The sequence below is a fragment of the Pocillopora damicornis genome, chromosome 13 (genome assembly GCF_964200805.1).
Source record: "Pocillopora damicornis chromosome 13, jaPocDami1.2, whole genome shotgun sequence".
Classification (NCBI taxonomy): domain Eukaryota; kingdom Metazoa; phylum Cnidaria; class Anthozoa; order Scleractinia; family Pocilloporidae; genus Pocillopora; species Pocillopora damicornis.
In genome coordinates this window covers 9671714-9696635 of record NC_142682.1, presented here as the reverse complement: position 1 = coordinate 9696635, position 24922 = coordinate 9671714, and positions in this window count along the sequence as shown.

Genomic DNA, 24922 nt, shown 5'->3' with positions numbered 1-24922 from the left:
ATTGGTACGAAATCCTTAAATTTTTTTTGGAAAAAAACTGACTACAATTGATGATAAACTAGCATGCTATTGTTGATGTTATCGTTCGTGTTAAAGTCGTTAGTAGTGATACACCATTATAGAGCGGTTTGAATTATTTCGCTGTGTCACATGTTAATCCAAAAGAAAAGTATTATTATCGGTAGTGTTACTGAAATTTTGCACATCAATGTTATTCAGTGTCAATTGATTTTAATAAAGCATTTGAGTTCATTTTTAAGAATGACTATCTTGATTTATTCAACTTTGAACCTGGGATATTACATTTCTAGCCCTTTATGCCTCAACTCCACCTCGGTAATCAGTTCATGTACCATATGACTGTAAGTGGAAACTGTTGAACTTTCATTTATTTTCATTTATTTATTAATCTATTCATTTCTCCCCTCATGGCGGGGAAAAAAGATGAAGACAAAAAATGAAATAAAAACTTGAGATTGACTGTGGTATATATGTTTCCCGATATTTCGGTTGGGGAACTGATGAACCCGTCTTAAGGGGCTAAAGGAAAAATGAATGGTTCATTAGACCATCAACTGACCATCATGTGTTGAATACTGTAGCTCAGGAGTTCAATTTGACTCTTGCGTGGAAAAAAGCAACATGAGAGACCTGTGATTGTGAAATGGGAGAAGATATGATCGGTCAGTAGATATCTAGCTCTTTAAGCCACTTTATCATATAGCTAGCAGCGCGCGTGGGCAAGATCAAGAGAATCCTGTGGTCTGATTGGATACTTCAGCGGGCAAGATGAGCCCACCCTCGCCCGCTTGGGATTTCCCGTGATGATACCGCGCAAAATATACATAGAAAAAATTAAACAACCCTCACAAGTCTATTTTGCTACAAAAACAGTTGGCTTTCCCTCTCGGCTCTCGAAATTCATTATCGAAGCGAAATATTTTGCCATGCAATGAATCCTTTAATGTTTAAGCCAAGAGAACATAAACTCTCTTGACCAAGCTTGTTCGGTCAAGATAACTGGATATGAACCTTGTCCTTTTTTTTTTTTTTAAGACCGAGACTTCGTCTCCGTCCCTAAAAACGTAAAAAAAAACTCGGCCAATATCCAGTCATTTTGACCTCACGCTTGGTCAATAAGCAAATCAATATATTTCATGCAGACCCATTCAAATCTGGCAAGGGAAGACGGTACAAAAAATGCACCTCCCAGCCCGGAATTTGTCAGACGTATAGGTCAGTGGACTTCCTTTTTCATGTAATTCGGTTCATGAAGAGTTAACTTCAGCACTGATCACACAAGTATATCGTCAAAATGTGTTGCACTAAATTAAAGAGTCTGAGCCAATGATATAAAGAAAGCTATTGGTTAGTGTTCTCATTGATTTTGCGTCTGCCAATTTGATGCCAAAAGCACATCAGTTTAAGGTTTTGTAGCCAATGCTTCTCAACCTAAGTCTTTGGCAAAAAAAAAAAGACGCTTATTAATATCAGCGAGCCCATAGTATGCCATGAATATTGGTCAGAGGATTCTTTAGTGCAACAACTGCCACTTTAACCTTTCAATTTGGATGTCTGCTTTTAAGGTTACAACATACGATGAGTCATTGGTGCCATATAGACCACCCCCATTTGTAGGTGGTTGGTCTAAAGGGGAAGAAGTGTATCTATTACGATAAATGCGTCACCTGTTTCCTTATTTGGACATTAAATAAAGTTGTTGCTTTCTACTGAGTGTCTAGTTCACATGTTATAACATGGTGCCAGAAGTGGGATGGATTTTCTGACGATCCTGCATTTTTATTGAAAATTAATCGCCGAAGGTAACTTCTGATACTGTTCCCTTCTATTATTCGTAATTTCAAAGAGAATTTTGGGCTCAAAGTGTGGAAGAAAGAACTCAAGATGCCGTCAGATAACGACCACGTGGAATCGGGCGCGCAAATCGACGTGCCATCGATGGCAGCACCTAAAACAGTTCAACACAATGCCCCAATTTATCCTCAAGTTATTTCCCCAAATTTTCCGCTGCCCACTCCTATGAAGTGTCACGGTGACGTTACTGGTAACTGGGATCTTTTCAAGCAGCAATGGAGTGACTATGAAACAGCAACAGGCCTCGATAGGCGAGAGGAATCGGTCCGTTTAGCGATTTTGCGTTCATCGATGGGCAGAGAGTGTCTTCAGATCTTACTCAACCTAAATCTTCCAGAGGACGATAAGAAGAAAATCGACAAATGTTTAGAAGAAAGCTACTTCAAACCTAGCAGAAATTTGGTTTACGGACGGTATGGTTTTAATACGTGTGTGCAGCAAAGCGAAGAATCTGTCCAAAGTTATCTCACACGTCTGAGAAAATTAGCCGCGTCCTGCGAATACGGTGCACTAACAGATGAGCTCATCAGGGACAGGCTGGTCATTGGTTTAAAGAATCAAGGTGACAAGGTGGACTTGAAGAAAGCCATACAGATGTGCGCTTCGAGTGAAATCGCCTCGCAGCAAATCAAGACGATAATAAGCGCTGGAGACAACAAGACAGAAGACGTAACGAAATTCAGCGAGAAGAAATTTCCCCATAGAAGTCGTAGTAAGAAGAGAGATGGAGGAAGATCGTCAAATTTAGAGAAGAAATTAGAAAAAAAGAAATCCGGAAGTCCTTTCGAACCGACCTGTAAGTATCGTGGTCGTAAACAAGGTCATGAAAGAAGAACAAAGTGTCCTGCGTTCAAGAAAACGTGCAGCAAGTGTCAAAAAAAAGGCCATTTTGCGTCTGTATGCCGATCATCAAAGAAGATTCAACAATTCGATGAAGATGAGGATGACAGTCCTGACGAAAGCTGTTTGCAAATGGAAACTGTGTCTATAGTCCAAACTAAAGCAAAACAGTGGCTTGCAGATATCAGTTTCTTCAAATCAGCTATAGAAGACTTCACCACAACCTTGGCATGTCAGTTAGACACTGCAGCTGCATGTAATGTAATTGGCTTGGACGACCTCTCAGCTATCACACAGGTAGGAGACCCACCCATGAACTCCTCAGTTAAGCTGAAGCTCTTTGGTGGTACAGCTCTGAAGCCAGTTGGTGAGTGCGACTTGCATGTCAGACACAATGGCAAACAACAGATTCTGAAGTTTCAAGTCATAAAACACAAGTGTAAGCTCTTGCTATCAGCTGAAACCTGTGAAAAGTTGCTACTCATCTTCGTAAATTTCAGCGTCCCCGAGAATGTACGTCAGATAAGTGAGACCCTACCACAAAAATGTCTGTCAAAGGAAGACCTCTTGAGCAAGTATCATGAAGTTTTTACTGGATTAGGACATATTGGAGACGTAAAGATTACGGTTGACCCGAGTTTTAAACCAGCACAACATTCTCCTCGTCGCGTACCAGTTGCACTACAAAAAGAAGTTAAGAACAAGATTCTAGAGTTAGAAGAGAAAGGCATTATTAAGAAAGTGGTGGAACCCTCCGAGTGGATCAGCAGTATGGTAATAGTTGCCAAACCTCAGAAGATTCGAATTTGTCTGGATCCGAAAGACCTGAACCGTGCCATACAGCGTCCCAAATTTCAAGTGCCAACGTTGGAAGAACTGTTACCAGAGCTCAACAAAGCTAGAATCTTCAGTTCCTTCGGTGCAAAAGATGGATTCTATCAAGTTGGCCTTGACCAAGAGAGTTGTAAACTCGCAACTCTCTGGACATCCCTAGGAAGATACCGTTGCTTAAGAACGCCCTTTCGTATAAGTTTAGCCCAGAAGTCTTCGAAAGCAGACAACAAGAATGCCTCGCAGACCTGCCTAGTGTGAAAGTTATCATAGATGATATTATTGCTGTTGGTTATGGTGATACCGACTCGGAAGCACTTCTTAATCATGATCAGAATGTGGTTCGCCTACTTGAACGAGCCAAACAAGTCCATCTTAAACTCAACAAGAACAAAGTCAAGCTTCGACAAGCAGAAGTTAAGTGATTTCAAGGGATGGACTGAAACCGGATCCCGATAAAGTTACTGCCATCAAGAACATGCCGAAGCCAACAGCTAAGTCTGAAGTTCTTACCTTGCTTGGTTTTGTCAACTATCTATCTAAATTTCTACCAAAGCTTTCAGATGTGTCAGCACCTTTAAGAGAGCTTACAACTGACCAGTCCAAGTTCACCGGGGCCAAACAGCATGATGAAGCTTTTGCCACTATTCAGCGCTTGTTTATTCAACACCCAGTGCTTAAATTCTACAACATAGAAGAAGAAGTAACTATTCAGACGGATGCCAGTAATAAAGGCCTTGGCGCAGTCCTTCTTCAAAATGGACAGCCAGTCGCCTACACGTCCAGAACTCTCTCACCAACAGAGCAAAGATATGCAACCATAGAGAAAGAATGTCTGGGAATGGTCTTTGCTTGTGAAAGATTCAATCAATATCTAGCACGCAGAGAGCAGATTTCAGTCGAAACTGACCACAAGCCTCTGGAGTCAATATTTAAGAAGTCTTTACTATCAGCTCCATACCGTCTCCAAAGAATGCTTCTCAGGCTACAACGATTCAACCTGACGGTTAAATACAAACCTGGTTCCCAAATGCTCTTAGCCGACCATTTGTCTAGAGCCGCACAACATGAAACCTCTAGGCCAGAATAATCTTTTCAAATATTTTCCTTAGAGCTGGAGCGCCTAGACCCTATGCAAGCCCTGAAGGTCACGCCAGAAAGACTGGATCAATTGCAGTATAGCACAAGTCACGATGACATTTTGCAGACACTGAAAACCACCATTCTGACTGGATGGCCAATGCAGGAAGATCAAGTACCAATCAAGATCTGGGAGTATTAGTCTTACCGCGACGAGCTGTCAGTACACAATGGTGTTCTTTTCAAAGGCTCGAGAGTAGTCATCCCCCAGTTACTGAGACCTGAGTGAAATCCAGAATTCATTACAACCATTCAGGAGTAGAGGCTTGCCTACGCAAAGCTAGAGACACTGTATTCTGGCCTGGTATGAATGCAGAAGTGAAGGACCAAATCAAACAATGTTCAATTTGCAACGAATTTCAAGCTAAGAATCAGAAGCTCCCAATGCAAAGCCATGACCTTCCTGACCACCCGTGGAGTCGAGTTGCTGCTGACCAGAAGGTGATACAGGACCACAGGGGCCATCTGGTAGTGATGATTCTGCAGACCTTTCAACCGTTTTATTATTTTATGGAAGTCAGATAATGAGAGGTACTTTGCATATGAATAATTAAAAGGTTGTTAATCTTGGGGATCCATCAGGTGCAACAGATGTCAGTAATAAAAAGTATGTCGATACCATTGCAAACAACATACTGGGTGGCTCTGAGACTTTTTAAGGGGATATAAACATAAAAAATAACCGTGTTAAGGCCTTGGATACACCCACTTCAAATAATTATGCTGTTAATAAGGTATTTAGTGAGACAACATACAGGAAAAAAAGTGAGATAACCAGATATAAATCTTCGGAGCGTCAATCCTAATAGTGTGTTCGTCCATATTGAAGACACAAAAAATAAATGGACGGACATCGATGTTTCTTATTCCATTATTGTAACTACTGAATTTGAAGTAAGGATTCAAACCGCTCAAGGAATGTTGGATGTTGTCTCTCACAGTGAGGTTCTTATTAAAAAATCGGTTGAATTAGTATAATAATATATGGGTATTTTTGCTGTTAGTGATACAAGCCAAAACAGAGGAATCAGTAAACGTGATCCACCAGGTCCAAAAGGTGATAAAAGAGATTTTGGGCTTGATGGAAAGACTGCAAATGGCTGCTGATTTGAATATGGTCGATAATAAAATAATCCATTCAGCCACACCTTGTGATGCTGATGATGCTGTAAATAAATCGTATGTAACAAACAATTTATTGAAAACTGATTGAACAAAACCAATTTCCGCTGATTTTAATATGTCCAGTTAAAAAAATTAACAATTTAATAACACCAACAAATGGTAATAATGCTGCAAATAAATCATATGTGGATGGTATTAAACAAGCAGCAACTTCGGTATTTGTACCTGTATACGTTTTTAAATTATGAAATGGGACAGTATATTGAGGAGGTCACCAAATTCTTAAAATCAAGATCAAAATATGGTATTTCCAATGACTTAGATTTCACAGCATAAAGTGAAAAATTAACGTTTGATGTGGATGGAGCATATGAATTTTATCACAGATGTGGTTCCAAGAGGTCTGCACCACATATCTACTGTACAGCATATGATACTTCCGCATAAAGAGATAGATGTTACATTTTTTGGAATATTTGGAGCATTTACTGGCGTAGATCATTTAGTGTAGATAATGGCACTCTCGATGGTGGGTTTTATGCTCAATTAATGATAAAAGAATATCTGATTAATATAAGCATGCTATATATGAGCTTCAAAAAGAGGAGTGTTAAAAAATCCAATCATAGAGAAAAATCATTAAACAAAAACGCAATCAATGCAATAACATTATCATACAAATACTATCATAAGAAGCTTCGGTTGTTTAAAAAAGCCTATAAGAGGTTCAAGACATTAGGTGTGTTACGCAATTTGTCATCATCTTGTTTAATAGTAGCTGGTGCTATAGCTGGAGGGGTAACTACGAATCCCATCGTACTTGGCATTATACCCGATAGTGGTTTCATATTAAAAACGTACTGTGAAATAAAAGATTCAAAAAAGAAGATCGAGTTGTATCAAATTCCTTTTTCTACCTATGTAAAGACACTCATTGAATTAGGGTTCTTTTTAAGAGGAGTGTCATTTGATAAGGAGTTATTTGGACCTACTGAAAACTGTAGATCATATCATCATAGACTTGTGTTCAATGTTTGATGCTTCTGAGCAACAGTACGAGAAATAGTTTACTTGTGATTAGTTATTTATTGAGTATTTTGTTGTGGTCATTACTGATAAGTTTCAATATATTGTTCCAGTAGCTGTGATGATGTTAGAGGGTTTTCTTTGATTTGATTATTTTTATGCAACCTATATTGATTTGCATATCATTTGATATCACAATGGAATTCATATTAACCATCCGTTTTCTATTACCATTGATGATGGTATGAAATGAATTATGAAATACCCAAACCATCGAAGATGGCTAAATACAAAAATAGACCGATCTTTTGTTCGTCGGTTACAGTAGTTCATATGATCAAACTGGATTAAAAACGTTCAACTGGACAAATTGCATAACTAGTTTAAACGGTAAGGTAGTCAAACTATTGCAAACAGTATAACTGCACAGTCTACAGAATCTATGTCAACTGGTTAGATTAGTTCAATTGGTCAATCAGGCTTACACTATTGGGGTGGACATAATTCAGAACTTGCTGAAATGGTTAGACTGGAAAAAACGCATAAGTAGCTTCAATGGCTCGACCGGCTAAATGTCATTAGAGGGATAACAGTTACTCTGCACAAATTGCACAGTCTATCCCATTGGTCGAAGTAGTTCACAGGGTGAAACTATCTTAACTACTTTAACTGGACAAAATGCATAACTACCTGGATAGGATCAACTGCACAAACTGCACAAATTGGCTTAATTAAGTAGGTCACATGGTTTAACTAGCTTGAATGCTTCAGCTGAACAATGGGCATAACTAGGGTATTCAGTTCAACTGCACAATTTTAACAATCTAGCTCAAATGGTTAGAATAACTTCAAGGAAAAAACGGCAGAAACTGTGGAATCTAGCTGAATTGCTTGAAGTGGTTGAAATAGTCAAACTATTTTAATTGATTCCACTGGTTAAATAGTCAAACCAGCCCAGACAGTTTAACTGCACAGATTGCAATATCTTTGTTAATTGGTTGAAATAGTTCAAAAAGTCAAAGTAGCTGATATGGCTCAACTAGACAAAAAGCATAACTATCTTAATCGGTTCAACTGCACAAACTGTACAATCTAGCCTCAGTGGTTCAACTGCCAAGTAGCTAAAATGGTTAAAGTTAGCTTAGGGTTAGAGTTTCATTGGACAAAAAGCATAACAAGCTTAAATAGCTTAAGTGGTTAAATACTCAAACTAACAAGGAAGCAGTCCTTGTTAGTTTGAGTATTTAACCACTTAAGCTAAAAAGTTGCAAACAGCGGAAGCAGTCAAACTACACAAAATGCAGAAAGTAGCTGAGTTAGCTCAACTGGCTCATATGGACAAATCCACCAAAAAGCTACATTGGGTCAAATGGTTTTAAGCCATCAAACAAGCGAAGACAGTGAAACGCAAAGAAATGGACAAACTAGCTGAATTGGCTGTTTCCCACTGAATTACGCTCTTTTCAGATGTGCCGCATCCCGCATCCAAAAAGACATTTCTTGCCTGTTTGCAGCTAATCACGCTAATTTTAGCTTTATCTCACTCAATCCAATCGTCACGATTTAAAGGAGCGTGGGTGGAGTTAAGATGCCAAGCCTCCAAGCAAAGGCGCTGGTGGCAACGCCGGTTAGTGGTAATAATTTAAGAATTATCCCACCCAATTGTGTGGTTAGTTAGGTATATGTGCTCCGATAAAGCTGAATTTTCCTTTTTGCAAAAGAAAACCGCTTTTTGATGCTCTTTCGATCGTGTACCAAACTGACGTTTAGTCTGTCCGATGTATTCGTTGTCACAGTTATCGCAAGGAGTAGAAAAAATGGCATCGGCTAGTTGTTCTTTCGTGACAGGATCCTTAGGTTTGGCGAAAATATGCCCTTTAAATTGTGACGATGGCGGCTTACTTCCTGACACCTCATCAGAAAAAAGGCAGCTAATTAGTGATCATATGAAAGGACCTCTTGTTGCAGCGTTTAGATCACCCCTGATGAAGGCACTGGACAGGAGTGTCGAAACGTTAGTTCTATAAATTGTAACTTCTTCGGTTACATTCATTAAATCTGTAAACCAGAGTAGCATCAAACCATGTCTGATCGTCCACCTGGCTGCCGTAGGAACTTTAATACATTTTATGTCTTTGTATCTTGCCAGCTAACCACGCTCGTTTTAGCTTATCTCACTTAAAACAATGTTTTTGCTTTTCTGCTACTTAACTACGCTGTTTTCAGCTTTTTTTTTCACCGCAAAAACCTAATCTGCGCCTTTTCAGCTAATCGCGCTGTTTCTACCTCTATTTCAGTCAAAATAACCTATTTTCTTTTTTATCGCTAAATTATACTGCTTTCGGCTTTTTATTGCATTTGGAAAACGTTTTCTGCCTGTTAAAGCTAATAACGCTGACTTTCGCCATATCACTGAAAACGTTTTTACTTTTTTGTCGCTAACTTTCGCTGTTTTCAGCTCTTTTTCAACGAAAAATTGTTTTCTGCCTGTTTACAGCTCTTCACACTATTTTCGCCTGTTTGCAGCTTATCACACTGATTCTAGCTAGATCCTACTTATAACAATATTTTTGCTTTTTCTGTGCTAATTTACGCTCTTTTCAGCTCTGCCGCACCGAGAACCTTTTTTTGTGCTTGTTTACTTTTGTTACGCTGTTGTTAGCTTTCTTGCACTAACATTGGTTTTTTGGCCTGTTTGCAGCTAATCATGCTGATTATAACTATATCTCACTCATAAGAACGTTTTTGTTTTTTTGCTGCCAAACTACGCTCTTTTCAGCTCTATCGCACCGAAAACGTTTTTCCGCTTGTTTGCTGCCGTTACGCTGTTGTTAGCTTTCTCGCACTAAAACTGGTTTTTTGGCCTGTTTGCAGATTTAAGCTTTACCTCACTGAAAACAACGTTTTAGCTGTTTTGTTGCTAAATTATACTGTTTTCAGCTTTTTTTTGCGCTGAATAAAGGCTTCGCCTGTTTACAGCAAATCACGCTGACTCCAGTAATATCTCAATGAAAAGAACGTTTCTGCGGATTTATTGCTAAATTACGCTGATTCTAGCTCTATCTAACTAAAAAAACGAAATTTTTACTTTTTTCTGCTTAGTTACGCTCCTTTCATCTCTATCACAAGAAAACGTTTCCAGGTTGTTGTTTGCTGTTGTAACACTGTTTCTAGCTTTCACTAAAACTGATTTTTTGTATTGTTTACAGCTAATTGACTGATTTTAACTTAACCTCACTGAAAACAACGTTTTCGCCGTTTTGTTGCTGAATTACGCTGTTTTTAGCCTTTTTGCACTGAATAAAGATTTTTGCTTGTTTGCAGCTAATCATACTGATTCTAGCTATATCTCACTGAAAAGAACGTTTTTGCTGTTTTGGTTCTAAATTACGCTGTATTCAGCTTGAAAAAAAAGGAAAACTTCACTGGAAGAAGGTTTTCGCCTGGTTGCAGCTAATTACGCTGATTCCAGCCATATCTCACTCATAAGAACATTTTTGCTTTTTTGCTGCCAAGTTACGCTCTCTTCGGCTCTGTTGCATCAAAAACCTTTTTTTGTGCTTGTTTACTGTTATTACGCTGTTTTTAGCTTTCTTGCACTCAAACTAGTTTTTTTGGACTGTTTGTGGCTAATTGACTGATTTTAGCTTTATCTCACTAAAAACAACGTTTTCGCTGTTTTGTTGCTAAATTACGCTGTTTTTAGGCTAATTTTTATTGCACTGAATAAAGATTTTCGCTTTCGTAGAAAAGGTTGTGGTTATTCATCGTGGCGAATAACAATAAAAGCTACGTTTTTCGTTTGTTTCACGATGTAGTCACGTGTAATGTAGATCGCGACGTTTTGACTGCATACTGCTAGTCTTCTTCGGGCGATTAGGTCGACTGGTCATGCGTGATCTTATAAAGCATAATGCTAGACTTCACCCTAACAAAATCAACAGGGATACTGGAATAGAAATTTGAGAAGCGTGGGTGCCCACGATAAAAAACACAACAACAGGAGAGGCGTGCGACAGCGGACCGCCAAAGGAAGCAAATCACTGAGTGAACAGCAAGGACCGAATTACACTAGTCAGAGCTGTTGAAAAACAACTAATCACTGCAGAGCATAACTGGGCAAAATGAACAATTAGCTTAATAGGATCAACTGCAAAAACTGCACAATCTAGCTCAATGGGTCGAAGTAGCTCATATGCTCAAACTAGCTTATTTGCTTCAATAGAAAAACAATAGATAACTAGCCTAATCAGTTCAACTTCACAACCTGGACAATCTAAATGGTTAGCCTGGTTTAACAGTCAAACTGAGGTTACCTGAGAAAAACTGCACAATCTATCTCAAAGGGTCAAAGTACTTTAAACGGCCAGACCAACGAAGACAGTCAAATATCACAGATTGAAAAATCTATTTTGATTGGTTGAAGCAGTTCAAATGACCGAACTAGCTGAAATGGTTCTACTGAACGAGACGTATAACTAGCCTGAATGGTTCCATTGCACACACTGCACTATCTAGCTTAATTGGTTTAACTAGTTAAGATAATCAAAGCAGCGGAAACAGTAAAAGTGCCCAAATTGGACCATCTATCTGAAATGGTTGATGTTCAAATGCTTAAACTGGGTTAAATGGTTCAATTGGACAAAATGAATAACAAGCCCGATAGGATCAACTGCACAAACTGCACAAACTCGCTCAGACGGTTAAACTACCCAGATTGCTCATTCTTTCTTTGTTGGTAAAGTTGTTCAAATGGCTTCACTTGCTTCAATGGTTCAACCAGACAAAATGCATTACTAGCTTAAATGGTTTAACCGGATAAAAGGCGTAGATAACTACATCAGTTCTGCTGCACAAACTAGAGGAATAAAGAATGGATTTTACGGCTAATACAGCTTGACCTAGAGGGAATCACACATGGAAGGACACAAAGGAGACAAGGAGCAAGATTTACAAAGGAAAATGAACGTTTTAGACGAAGAAAATGATGGCATTTGGCGTGAAATGGATGTGGAAAACAAATCATCTCGGAGTTGGTCACCACCTGCAATATCTCCGCTGACCGGTATCGTAGTTGCTGAAGACACTCACGTGGATACGCGAAAAAATGGAAAAGGGTAGGGAATTTGAGATTCAAAGGTTGAAGGAAATTCGAAAAACTGCTCTTGTTAACTTACCTAAGCAGATGAACCATTAAAATAAGTTATTTGTTAAAATGCAAGATGTACATGATATGTATCTCAGGGCCCTTGATGATGATGATGAGGAGATCAAATTAGCTCAGCAATGGTATAATAATCGTGATAAAGTTTGTGTTTCGTATTAAAGCAAAGTATTATCTGGGTGAGACAAAGAAGTTGTGCGGTGATTCGCAAGATGGGCTGAAGAGAAAACTTACGAGCAGTTTGACGAACAAAAAATCATTGATGGCATGATGATTATTTGAAAGATGTAGGAGCTAATCTCACTTCCATTCCCATCTTATCTGAGATACAACCTAACGGTCAGTCTACACTAAAGGTGCCTTCTGTGAAATTCCAAAGTTCAGCTCTTGTCAGCACTATTTCAACGACCACTTCTGTCACCACGCACATCTCATTAGCATGAGCCCAACTACCCAACCGTTAGATCTAAGGAGCCTTCCCATTAAGGAAGAAAAAATTGAAGAAGACAATGCGACTACCACTGATACCAGACTAGCTCATGACGATCAGCAAGGATGTATGTACGCTTACAGAAAGGATTCAAGCCCTGTAGAAAGTACAAGACCAGATCATGACTATACTGACATTGAAAGGAAACAGAGAGAACTGTCAGAAAGGATTTTTATACAACGGGCCAGATGTCTCTTACCTCGCCTTAACTATGTTCCCTGGAGATGTGATGTCACGCCCTGCTTTTTGTGGTGGCCGAATGGAGACCTGACTGAATGCCATCTCAATGCTGATCGTACCGCGTAAGGCTCATCCTCGTTTCCACAAATAATATTTCTCGGACTCACAGTTCTGGGACAGTTCAGACCGATAAGAAGTCCTATTTCTACATGTCATCCACTGACACTATCAAGAAGAGTGTACACGTACATCTGGTTATTTGGATTATCCTTTTGGTAGAAGCATACAGGGGCTGTACCCACAGTGCTTGGAATGTCACCAGCCTTCGTCACACTGGGAATGGCGGTGCGCACATTGACTCGCTCTTCCCTTTTCCTTTCGGTGGTTTCTCATGCTGGCTGCTTCCTTCCTTCCGTCCTCACCTCTTCTGGTCTCCAGTTGTGATCGTGAAGTGACGTTGGGTGTTTCTTATTGCATATCTGGCATGATCTTCTACTCTTGCCAAACTTGGCGATGTGTTCAGAACTATAACAACCAAAGCATAAACCTTTGTCTGTAACAAAGTCTTTTCGATCTACTTGGGGTTTTTTAGAAACTCAGCACATTCATCCAGGTGGTGCCTTTTGGAGCACAAGGTACAACTCATAGGATTAGAGTTCTTTCTCTGAGTAAACTGCATCTGTCGCCAAATCGGCTTGTTCGGACACAAACTGGTAGAGGTTATTGAAGTTGGCTGCCTGTCCCTTGTTACTCCTATTCTTGCTAACTCTTTCCGTCCATTTACTGCGAAGGTATCTCTCTCACATCTGGCGCAGAAAATTGGCCGTGTCCGAGTCATTCACGTATTGCATGCCTGTTAGGACGTTCCTTGCTCGCTCAGGGGCAATTAAAAATTCTTTTAGCCCTGTTCCGTCGTTAGGTTCCACAGAGGACCAGCTCGATAGTCTTGTGATGTATGCACTTGCAACCTTGTATGTGTTTCTAAAAAAGTCTTTTAGTCACTTTGTACGAATCTTCATTCTTCGTTAGTAAGCAGCCCTTAATCAGTTCCTTTGCCTTTCCTCTAGTGTGTTGATCCAAGACATACAAGCACTCTTTAGGATTATCTACCTTAGATTCTGTGAGAACTTCAAAGGCTGCTGTGAATGATGGGTATGACCACATCTCGAGAGAATATAAGCGGCTTTTGGCTATGTATGAGACTTCTGACCTGTTGTGTAACAATCATTTCTGACAGTTCTCACTGTTCCCTTTGAATGTAAATATAGTCTTGATCATCCGTCGTGAGATAGCTTGGTGTCACTGGGAGTCCCATTGTCTTCTTCGATTTCTTCTTTTGTAATGGGAAGGTTCCTTGGATCAAACGGTGACTAAGATGGGCGTGGTGACAGAAGTGGTCGTTGAAATGGTACTGAAAATAGCTGAATCTTGGAATTTCACAGAAGGCACCCTCAGTGTGGACTGACCGTTACCTTGTGCCTCAGAGAAGATTGGAATGGATGTGTGTTTGGCTTTTACATCTTTCAAATAATCATTCATGCAATCAATAATTTGTTCTTCGACAAACTGCTCATAAGTTCTCTCTTCAGCCTTTGCCTCTGCAATTTGCCACCGAAGTTCAAGCTCCACAGAGGCCATTCTCAGCGCTTGCTTCTCATTTAAGAATTTTTTGCCTTAACCTCTAATGCTGTCGCCTCAGCCTTTGCTTCAATCGACTTTAGTTAGCAGATGATGTTGAGAAAGTGGAGGACCTTGAGTGACCGGATGATTTTGATTTCACTGTGCATGTATCATGCGAATCACCACGCAAATTCTTTGCTTCACCCACAAAGTCAATAATACTTTGCTTTAATACGAAGCGCAAACATTATCACGACTGTTATACCATTCCTGAGCTAATTAAATCTTACCATCATCATCCAAGGCCCTGAGATACATATCATGTGCTTCTTGCATTTTAACAAATAGCTTATCGAACTGCATAACTTCAGTGGGCACTTGTCGTTCTCAAAATTTGCCAACAAAAACGAGATTATGTTCATCCGCTTAGGTAAGTTAGGAAGAGCAGTTTTTCGAATTTCCTTTAACCTTTGAATCTCAAATTCCCTACCCTTTTCCATTTTTTCGCCCATCCACGTGAGTGTCTTCAGCAACTACGATACCGGTCAGCGGAGATATTGCAGGTGGTGACCAACTCCGAGATGATTTGTTTTCCACATACATTTCTCGCCAAATGCCATCCTTTTCTTCGTCCAAAACGTTCATTTTCCTTTGTAAATCTTTCTCCTTGTCTCCTCTGTGTCCTTCCATGTGTGATTCCCTCTAGGTCAAGCTGTATTAGCCGTAAAATCCATTCTTATTCCTCTAGATTAGTAAAACGCTCGACACTGTTTAATGGTCTACAATGCACAATTCATGTTACCGTAACCGTTTATCCACGAGTCTACGCAATTTTCAATTCTTTAGTCTCCTCGTAAGTTCCTTGACAAATGACATTCCAGTAACTGGTTCCTCAACCGTATACAAGCGAAGTATGAACGAAGCAGAAGAAAAGGCTTCGCGCCGGGTTTCGTCTAAACTGGAATGAATCTTGGTAAAATCACGTGACCTAATATTCTCGGACGGACTAGCTCGATTGCAAAGGATAACCAATGTCAGAAACTGGCATTTACAATATCTGCTATAACCCTGAATACTGTTACCAGTTAATGCTTTTAATAACAATGGCACATCGATGCTTGCAAGCAATGTACCAAGGAAGCCACCACTTTGTTTCTTTGTTGGTTTGATGATAAAAGGACTTCCTAACTTCATAGCTTCTGCTAGTTTTATTAATCTGGCTTGCAGTAAACATATCCTGATAGGAGATAAGTTGTGCTATTTTATCAATGGGTATCATGTAACTATTCAGGCTACTTTGACCATGTGAACTACTTCGACCAATTAAAATAGGTTTTCCAATTTGTGCAGTTTGTTTGTGTCTGCTTCTTTGACTATTTAAGCATTTGAGTTAGCTTGACAAGTTTGTGCAGTTGAACTGATTTAGTCATCTACGCCTTTTATCTAGCTGAGCCATTTCAGCAAGTTAGGCGTTTTGTCATTTAAGCTAGATTGACAATGTAAAAAGTAGAACCAACTAAATTAGTTTGACTATTTTGACTTCTTACACCAATTGGGCTCGATTGTTGTCCTCTTGAGCTTTTTAAAGCTAGTTTGACCATTTGAACTTCTTGTGTATTCAACTATCTTTGCTGGTGCGACAATTTAATCAGTTAGTCAAGCCATCGAAAACAGTAAACCTGCAAAAATTTCAAAATCTTATACCATTGGTTAGACTTGTTCCAAGGACAAAATGCATGACCAACTTAACAGGCTCGACTTTTCGGTCGAACTTAATTGGTTGACCAGGTTAGATAAACAAACAGTGAAACTGCAGAAATTGCACAATCCATATTGAATGGTTAAAGTAGTTAACATGGTCAAACTAGTTGAAAATATTTGACTGGACAAAATGCATAACTTGCTTAGATGGTTTTATTGCACAACCTAACTTAATTAGTTAAACTAGTTAAAATGGTCCAACAAGCTTAATCGGTCTGAGGGTTAATTAGTTTAATTGGTCAAACTAACAAAAAGAGTTGAGCTGCTAAAAGTTTACAAGGTATCTTACTTGGTTAAGGTCGTTAAATGACACCAGCCTCAATGGTTCACCCGGACAAAATGCATTACTAGCTTTCATGATTCGATTGAACAAAATGTATAACTGGGTCAAATGATTCAGCTGTACAATCTGTACAACGTGGCTCAATTAAATTCAGTTGTTCAAATGGTCAAACTAGGTAAATTGATTCAACTAGTTAAATAGTCAAATAAGGGAACACAGTTACACTGCACAAATTGGACAAATTATCCTCATTAGTTCAAGTAGTTTGAATGGTCAAACTAGCTTAGAGTTAGGATTTAATCAGACAAAAAGAATAACCAGCTTAAATAGTTTAACTGGTTAAAAATTCAAACTAGCAAATACAGTTAAAATTAAAAAATTGAAAAAAGTGGAAAAAGTTAAACTGCACAAAATGCAGAAAGTAGGTGAGTTGGCTCAATTGGCTGTTTTGAGCTTTATGTAATGGCTTTTTTCTTGCTAAATTATCCTGTTTTTAACCTTATTGCACCAAAACGTTTTATCGGACTGAAAGAAGTTTGTTCGCATATCGGCAGTTAATCACGCTAATTTTGACCCTATCTTACTAAAGAAACCGTTTTTGCTTTTGGTGCAGTAAAGCTAACAAATAGCGACATTCGGCGGCAAACAACCGAAACAACGTTTTGAGCGAGATAAAGTTGAAATCAATGTGATTTGCTACAAACAGGCAGAAAACTTATTTTCGGTGCAATAAAACTACAAACAGCTTAATTCAAAGGGAAGCTAGCGAAATTACGCTTTCGGTGCGATAGAGCTGGCAAGAGTGTAATTTACAGCGAAAAAGCAAAACTGCTGTAATGGGTGAAATATAGCTAGAATCAGCGTGATTAGCTGCAACCAGGTGAAAAAGTTTTTAAAAGGCAAAAAAGCTGAAGACAGCGTAATTTAGCGACAAAACAGCCAAAACCTTCTTTTCAGTCAGATATAGATAGAATCAGCGGGATTAGCTGCAAACAAGCGTAAATCTTTATTCAGCGCAAAAAGCAACAAAACAGCGAAAACGTTGTTTTCAGTGAGATAAAGCTAAAAATCAGTCAATTAGCTGCAAACAAGACAAAAAAAGCAGTTTTAGTGCAAAAATACTAGAAACAGCGTAAACAACAGCAAACAAGCAAAACTACGTTTTCCGTGCGATAGAGCTGAAAAGAGCGTAATTTAGCAGCGAAGAGGCAAAAACTTTCTCTTAAGTGAGATAAAGCTAAAACCAGCGTGATTAGCTAGCAAAATGCAACGACATTTTTTCGGTGAACTTAAGCTAAAAACAGCGTTCAATAAAGCTAAAAACAGCTTGATTAAGGAACGAAAAAGGAAAAACCGTGGTTTGGCTAACAGGATGATTAGCTGAAAACAGGCAGAAAACCTTTTTTGGGTGTGATAAGGCTAAAAATAGCTCAATTCAGCGGCAACAAGCGAAATAACGTAATATCGGGTAAGCTGCATAAAAGCTCAAAACTTACTCTTCAGTGAAATAAAGCTGAAAACAGCACAAATTTAGCCACAAACAGACGGAAACATCTTTTCGGTGTCATAACGCTGAAACCAGAGTAGTTTAGCAATAAAAGTAGGAAAACGTTGCTTTTCGTGACATAAAGTCCAGAACAGCCCAATTTAGCTGCAAACAAACCAAAACATGTTTTGGGTGCGAGAAAGCTGACAAAAGCGTAATTTGGCCACAAAAATCACAGAAACAATAGATTAAGTGAGATAAGGCTAAAATCAGCATGATTAGCTGCAAACAGGCAAAACATTTTCTTTTTTGATGTGCCACAGCTAAAAAGAGCGTAATTTAGTGGGAAACAGCCAATTCAGCTAGTTTGTCCATTTTTTTTCGCGTTTCACTGTTTTCGCTTGTTTGATGGCTTAAAACCATTTTACCTAATTTAGCTTTTTGGCGGATTTTGTCCATATGAGCCAGTTGAGCCAACTCAGCTACTTTCTGCATTTTGTGCAGTTTGACTGCTTCCGCTGTTTGCATTTTTTTCGGTTTAATTGTTTCCTTGCTAGTTTGAGAATTTAACCACTTAAGCTACTTAAGCGGAAATGTTTTCTGCCTATTGCAGTTAGTAACCCTGACTTTCGCTCTATCACTGAAAACAACGTTTTTACTTTTTTGTAGATAACTTATGCTGTTTTCAGCTCTTTTTCAACGAAAAATGGTTTTCTGCGTGTTTACAACTTTTCACTCTATTTTTGCGTGGTTGAAAGTAGTCACACTGATTCTAGCTATATCTCCCCCATAACAACATTTTTCCTTTTGTTGCTGCTAAATTACGCTCTTTTCTGTTCTGTCGCACCGAAAACACTTTTTTTGTGCTTGTTTACTGCTGTTCCGCTGTTGTTAGCTTTCTTGCACTAAAACTAGTTTATTGTCACGTTTGCAGCTAATCACGCTGATACTAGCTATATCTTACTCACAACAACATTTTTGCCTTTTTGCTGCTAAACTACGTTCTTTTCAGCTCTATCGCACCGAAAACCTTTTCTCGCTTGTTTGCTGCTGTTACGCTGTTTTTTGGCCTGTTTGCAGCTAATTGACTGATTTAAGCTTTATCTTACTGAAAACAATGTCTTCGCCCTTTTGTTGTTACATTACGCTGTTTTCAGCTCTTTTTGCACTGAATAAAGGTTTCGCCAGTTTGCAGCTAATCACGCTGATTCTAGCAATATCTCACTGAAAAGAACGTTTCTGCTGTGTTATTGCTAATTAGGTTGATTCTAGCTTTATCACGCTTATTAAAATATTTTTGCTTTATCGCTGCTAAATTACGCTCTTTTCAACTCTCTCGCATCCAAAACGTTATTTTGCTTGTTACTTGATATTACGCTGTTTTCAGCTTTGTTGCACTAAAACTGGTTTTTTGGCCTGTTTGTAGCTAGTCATGCTTAAATGATTGAGAAGGTTAAATGTCAATCGAGCAATAACAATTGAACTGCGCATATTGCACAATCCATCTTAATTGGTCGAAGTGGTTCATATGGTCAAACTAGCTTAAAGGCTTTAACTGGGCGAAATGCATAATAAGCTTACTAGGATCAATTGCACAAACTGCACAATCTAGCTCAATTGGTCGCAATAGTTCACATGGTCAAACTGGCTTATTTGCTGCAATTGAAAAACAATAGATAACTAGCCTAATCAGTTCAACTTCACAACTTGGACAGTCTAAATGGTTAGCGTGGTTTAACAGTCAAACTGAGGTCACCTGAGAAAAATTGCACAATCTATCTCAATGGGTTAAAGCACTTTAAACGGTCAGACCAACAAAGACAGTCAAATTGCACAGATTGCCAAATCTATTTTAATTGGTTGAAGCAGTTCAAATGGTTAAACTGGCTTAAAAGGTTCTATTGAACGAGATGAATAACTAGCCTGAATGGTTCCATCGCACAAACTGCACTATCTAGCTTAATTGGTTTAACTAGTTAAGATAATCAAAGTAGCGGAAACAGTAAAAGTGCACGGACTGTACCACCTATCTGAAATGGTTGATGTTGTTCAAATGCTTAAACTGGGTTAATTGGTTCAATCGGGCAAAATGAATATCAAGTTCGATAGGATCAACTGCACAAACTGCACAATCAAGCTAAGTTGTTTAAACTTGCTCAGACAGTTAAACTGCACAAATTGCACATCTTTCTTTGTTGGTTAAAGTTGTTCAAATGGCCGTACTTGCTTCAATGGTTCAACCGGAAAAAATGCATAAGTAGCTTACATGGTTCAACTGGTTAAATAGACGGAGGAAAAATGTAGCCCAATTGGTGTAAGAAGTCAAAATAATCAAACTAATTTAATTGGTTCTACTTTTTACATGGTCAATCTAGCTTAAATGACAAAACACCTAACTTGCTGAAATGTCTCAACCAGAAAAAAGGCGTAGATAAGTAAATCAGTTCAACTGCCAAACTTCACAAGCTAACTCAAATGCATCGAGTGCCTCAATAGTTAAAGAAGGAGACACAAATAAACTGCACAGATTGCAACACCTATTTTAACCGATCGAAGTAGTTCACATAGTCACAGTAGCTTGAATAGTTATATGATACCCATTGATAAAATAGCACAACTTATCCCCTATTATGTTATGTTAACTAAAAGCCAGGTTAATAAAACTAGCAGAAGCTTTGAGGTTAGGAAGTCCTTTTATTATCAAACCAACAAAGAAACAAGGTGGTGGGTTCCTTGTTACATTGCTTGCAAGTATTGGTGTGCCATTGTTATTAAAAGCATTAACTGGTAATAGTATTTAGGGTTATGGTAGATATTGTAAATGCCAGTTCCTGACATTGGTTATCCTTCGTAATCGAACCAGGTTGTCCGAGCATCTTAGGTCGCGTGATTTTAGCGAGGTTCATTCCAGTTTATGCCAAACCTGTTGCAGAGCCTTTTCTTTCGCTTCGTTCATATTTCGCTTGTATATGGCTAAGGAAATAGTTACTGGACTGTCATTTGTCAAGGAACTTACGAGGAAACTAAAGGATTAGGATGTAGACTCGTGGATTTATGGTGTGAAAACAGGTTTTGCCTTCACAAATAAACGGGCGGACGGGGACAACTCTTATAAACTCCTTCTGGGTAAAGGCTTTCCTTGTGGGCACTCGCTGGCTACGGGAAGGACCGGAATCTATTACGGCTGTTGACTATCCTTGAGACAATGACTAACAACAACAGGGTTGGCTCCAACGTAGATTTATTCTGCAAGCTCTACTACACTTTTTGACCAGAACTGACCTGGCCAGAACTGGCTCGACCACCCTCTTCTCTCTCTCTCTCTTCCTTTTTTCCTCTCTAAGCTTTTCAAAACAGTAGGAATTTCGCCTTTTACAACATTAATCACTTTCAAAGAGTTCCGGTGGATAACAACTACACAAAAAGACATGACAGATGGCTGTAACAGTTAAAAACTAATAACAACTGTTTACGGGTGATTGAATGAGAACTGGTAGCGTTTACGCTTTGCTGAACTAAGCTTTCTACGTTGAATTTTACATATTTCTAGCGCTAGCATAAAAGAACTCGATAACTTAAAAATCCTATCGCTACAACGGTTACGGTAACATGAATTTTGCATTTTAAACCAGCGGACATTGTCGAGCATTTTGCTGATCTAGAGGAATAAAGAATGGATTTTACGGCCGATACAATTTTACCTAGAGTGAATCACACATTGAAGGACACAAAGGAGACAAGGAGAAAGATTTACAAAGGAAAATTAACGTTTTGGACGAAGAAAAGGATGGCATTTGGCGTAAAATGGATGTGGAAAACAAATCATCTCGGAGTTGGTCACCACCTGCAACATCTCCGCTGACCGGTGTCGTAGTTCCTGAGGAAATTCTCGTGGACGCGCAAACAAATGGAAAAGGGTAGGGAATTTGCGATTCAAAGGTTAAAGGAAAATCGGAAAACTGCTCTTGTTAACTTAACTAAGCAGATGAACATAATTTCGCCTCTGTTGGCAGATTTTGAGAACGAAAAACAAGTGCCTACTGAAGTTGTGCAGTTCCATGAGCTATTTGTTAAGATGCAAGAAGCACATCATATGTATCTCAGGGCCTTGGATGATGATGGTGAGATAAAATTAGCTCAGCAATGGTATAACAGTCGTGATAAGGTTTGTGTTTCGTATTAAAGCAAGGTGTTATCTGGGTGAGACAAAGAAGTTGCGTTGTGATTCGCATGATACACGCACAGGTTTCTCAACATCATCCGCTAAGTTAAAGTTGATTGAAACAAAGGCTAAGGCGGCAGCGTTAGAGGTTAAGGCAAAATTCTTAAAGGAGAAGCAAACGCTAAGAATAACCTCTGTGGAGCTTGAACTTCGGCAGCAAATTTCAGAGGCAAAGGCTGAAGAGAAAATTTATGAGCAGTTTGACGAAGAACAAATCATTCATGGCATGAATGATTATTTGAAAGATGTAACAGCTAATCTCACTTCCATTCCCATCTTATTTGAGGCACAACCTAACGGTCAGTGTACACTAAAGGTGCCTTCTGTGAAATTCTAAAGTTCAGCTGTAGTCAGCACCATTTCAACGACAACTTCTGTCACCACGCCCATCTCAGTCAGTGCTGGTACTATGAAACCAATTGCCCAAACGTTTAATCCAAGGAACCTTCCCATTAAAGAAGAAATTGAAAAAGACAATGGGACTCCCACTGATACCACGCTATCTTATGACGATCAGAAAGGATATACGTATGTTTACAGAGAGGATGCAAGCCTTGTAGAAAGTACAAGACCAGATCAAGACCATATTGGCATTGAAAGGAAACAGGCAGAACTGTCAGAGATGATTGTTACAAAACAGGCCAGAAGTCTCTTACCTAGCCATAAACCGCCTATGTTCTCTGGAGATGTGATGTCATACTCATCATTCATAGCGGGTGTCTGGAAAGCTAAGACCTAAGACCTAAGACCCGGAAAACTAAGACCCTGGTTTTTTTTTAGGGGAAATCATCAAATATCTGCTTCCTTTACCTTTATAAGGTAAATTAATAAAATAAATGCACTCACACTTAAAAAATAACAATTTAGCTAGCCTCTTCCAGACATTCAGTTTATAGTTGAGGCGCAGCGCGGAAGACGGAGCGCCAGAAAAAATAAAAAAAAAGCGCGGCGAGAAGGGGCTAAAGTATGGCAAACGAAACTATTTCCGGTTGTCGCAGTGTGGCGTTATACTGTGTACTAAAGTTTGCGAAAAACAAATGAAGCGAAGCAATGCTTTGTCTACTTTGCCAGACGGTAATTTCCGAAAAGGTGCTTTGCGTCTTTCGTTTTGTTACCTCCATATTATCACTAGAACGTATTACTTTGAAGCTATTTACTAACAAATATTCTTTCATATCGTTCTGATAACTTTCCCAATTTCCGGTCTGATGATTTCGTCGGCAGAAGTACGTGGTGCCTTGGTGCCAATGCTTTGCTTTTCGTGGTTAGGTATTTAAAAAGTAGCAGTTATCATTTTTTTAAGTTTCTTTTTTTCTTTTGTTGTACGCTCACCCACTCCACAGCCTCGGCGAATTGTGACCCAGTTATGGTCACTCAAAGTTTCCGTCAGTAAACAATACGAAACAAGTAGAATTATATTATTCATGATAATTTGATGGCCATTTGGACACAAGTAGCTTTGCGATATTATACGCAAAATCATAAATAAAAATAGAAAAAGATCATTCAACGACTTATCTGTCGCCTCTTTCTGGCGTCTGTCGGGAATCGAATGGCAGCAAGGCCATCAGATAAGTGATATTCTTTGCCTGTGGAAATTATTGGTGTTATTCATCAGCCGGCCATAAATGTAAGTCTATATGTCAAAAGTTATATAACCCAGAAGCACTCGAGAAAATAGGTGTTGAAATAATTATTTCACAAAAAAAGTTATTTGACCTCTGAAGTTCCGTCACGGCTGCTTTCTATCGCGCGTAACGCTTTTACGGTTTGATATTGTCAAGAAAGTTTGAAAATCGGCCAGCCCAGAACTGAGATTTCAAACTGTTTCGTAGTACTAACATTTGTTTTTTTTCATATGTGACTAATTCTTGTTCATCCTTGAGTGTTTTATGAAGAAATCACGCGAGCGATGCATTTAAAGCTAACAAAAAATCGCTCCGGTTCCTTAAGCTAAGTCGCACTTCCATCCAGGTAACTTATCAGGATATAGATTAATGTTGTCTTTTGTTTCGTGACCAATCAGAGGAAAGTCCAGATTCTGGACTTTTTACCACGTTAAAAAAGACGACTGAAGAAGCTTTTCTTTCTTTCTCCCGCCGATAGGAGAGAACGGGGCATCGGTTACTACTGACCAAAATGGGCTAGCCTTTTAATCGCGTTCAACGATGTCGAAATTCCGGAAGTTTTGTCTTCCTCGACTTTTTGCAAGGAGGCCTGATTCTCGTAATGACGGGATAGCGCAGTTTGACAGCAACAAGCTGCTACCTAAAGATCGAATCGGCCGAAGGGGTCTGGGGTCATGGGATTTTTTTAATTAATTGGAATTTTTTAATTGGCTGTTTATGACAAAGAATTCTTGAACGGAAGTAAAAAACGCAACAACTCTCTCATACATTCTTTTGAAACATTTATTACTACATACATGAAGACTGGAATCTAGAATATAGCCTCAAAGCCCTAAGAGAAACGAAAAGGGCTATGCTCGCTCCAGTTTACCCGCCAACACGGTCTACTGTTTACTAGTTTTTAGTTTCCGTGAAAACAGAATGTCGGCTCAGGAGAAAGTAGAAGTAAGGAGATACGTATATTAAGATGTAGAATTCACTTTACAACTTGAAGTAATGCGGAAAACTTAAATCCAGTTTAAGAAGCTGAAATTTGATGATTTCCCCCCAAAAATCAGGGTCTTAGTTTTCCGGGTCTTAGGTCTTCAGCCTTAGGTCTTAGGTCTTAGTTTTCCGGACACCCCGAGAGACCGCCTAGAGCCAGAATTGCGTGACAGATGGAGTTGAGAGAAGCTTGTCACAGTCGTAGATTTTAGAAGACATCCAAGACAAAAATACCATAGTGCCCAAAGATTTTTTGACGGTTTTCGG